We start from the raw sequence: 2,395 nt of genomic DNA, 5'->3' as shown, positions 1-2,395 counted from the left end.
AGGATGGAGTTATCTGCAAACATTCCTACTATGATGTCACATTTAGCCACACCCACCAACAGGAAGTAACACTGCAAGAAGCAAAAAAGGGCATTTTTGAAGGCTCATATCTCAGTGAATAAAATTTTTTAGACTATGGAAGTTGGAACACATTATTAAAATGGTTGGGCAATCATATTAAGACCATAAAATAAAAAACTTAATTTGGACGTCTGTTTCCCTTTAAAATGCAATTAACAAACCTTGTATTCAGTTTCATTAATACCATCAGTAGAAGAATGAGGAGGTGACAGAATTTAAAAATTCTTTTCACCAAACAGTTCAATCACTATCAAGATATTAGATATTATTGACAGAGAAAGCAGGCTCTAATGCAGCAAGAATTAATTAGTTATTAAAGGTACATGTACCACATGTACTTTAACTCAAGAAGACCACTGCAGTGATTGAAGCCACCCACAACTATCTAATTATGGTGCAATACGAGTTTATTATGATATCATTATCTTGTTATTATAGTATGGATATACTGCTCTTATTGTAGCAGCAGAGGGAGGACATTATGACATTGTACAGTTGCTATTAAATAATGGAGCTGATCTAAGCACTGCAGATAATGTGAGTATCATGTAATTAATGCACCATAAATCTTGTATTCAATTCCCTTCTTAACTGTCAGTTTTTAATGAGAGAAACATAACAGGTGCAATAATGTGTACATGTAGTTGTAACTAAAGCTATAGGTTTACGATATACGTAGCTTCACCTGTGACATCACTGACATTTATGCAACATAAAACCAAAAATGGGTTGGTCTTATTATTGCTTTTATGTTGCATTAAATATAATGACATCACAGCGTATATTCTAAACCCAGCTTTAAAATCCTCGCCCATTCAAATGGTTGTACATGTACAGACGTATAAAATAGTTATCATAATCATGGCAATGAATGTATTATGATAGGCTTCTACTGCATGTTCTTGTCAATACACTGAATAGCCCCAAATTTTTGTCATCAAAATGATGAAATATTTTATAATTTTGTATATACCGTAATTTGCCTTTTTTTGTTGTGGAAATATTTTCGTATGGTCTTAAAATGACGAAAATATTTCAGTCGAAAATTTTTGAGCAACCAAAAATTGTGACCTAATTTATCAATGAAAGACTAAGGTACGGCCTGATAAGTAAGTATCTTCTTGCAGCTCTAACCTTGCTCTATCCACTGGTGCTTGCTGTACTTCAATCAGTTGCTTCACTACTGAGTTATAAAATAAAATGGTCGACTATGTGACAAAAGTAGCTGTTGTGACCGAAGTGGTGAAGGAAATGTCGTGGGAGAAGAATAACTTTAAGGATTAAAAATCTCTTAGAAAAGAACGAACTACACAACAGTACAACGACAACTACAACAACCGTAAATGAATAAAAAGCATACAATATATAAGAAAGGAATCATGACGTCATTAGTTAAGTAACCTATAGGAAGAACATCATGCATGTATGAATAAGATTAACAAAAGCAAAAAAAGAATAATAATAATAATAATAATCAGTAATAATAATAATCAGTAATAATAATAATAATCATTAATAATAATAATAGTAATAATAATAACAATAACAATAGTAATACTAACAGTAATCATCATAATAATAATTCTACAATATTCAAAATAATAATGCACAATTTATAACAGTAGCCATTTAATGTTTCCGTTTATTATCCGTAAATTGATCATGCTGCATCTCCAGTACTATCCGTATACTAGTAATGTCGGGGAACAGCCAGGTCAAGGATCTCTTATCTCAAGAATTATAAACACTACTATAGCGGCCTTGTTACCAGTAGGTAAAGGACAAGGTATATGCAAGAGAAGCTAAATTTTCAGACTTTAAAAATTTTTTGTACACTATGAGAAGACGACAATATTTCCACTTGAATTTTTCTGAAACAAAAAATTTTTGTACGAAAAAAAGGCAAATTACGGTATTAGTCTTGTATGTATGGTTTTATAATTGTAATAACTGCACAGATTGATTAATTTTCCAAAAAAATAATCATAAGTATGTTATTTTTTATTCTTCTAAAATTTTTAGTTAGTCCATGAAAATGTAGAAATAGACTTGTAATACCTTAATGATTATGTACACTGTACATGTACTGTATGAGGAACAGATTTTTAACAGCTAGTAATAACACACTTACATTATTTATCGTCTTATTTTTATAGTTAGGAGATACTGCTCTAGTTGCAGCAGCAAGAGTAGGACATGATGAGATTGTACAGTTATTAAGTGAAGAAGCTGATCCAAATACTTCAGTTCATGTGAGTCAGTATTATTAGCAGTCACATCTACTGTACCATTTTACCACTCCCACTTGTAAAAT

Source organism: Amphimedon queenslandica, unplaced genomic scaffold (assembly GCF_000090795.2).
Source record: "Amphimedon queenslandica unplaced genomic scaffold, v1.1 AMPQUscaffold_13105, whole genome shotgun sequence".
NCBI classification, from domain to species: Eukaryota; Metazoa; Porifera; class Demospongiae; order Haplosclerida; family Niphatidae; genus Amphimedon; species Amphimedon queenslandica.
The sequence above is the reverse complement of the archived record's forward strand: the minus strand, read 5'-3'. Positions refer to the sequence as shown.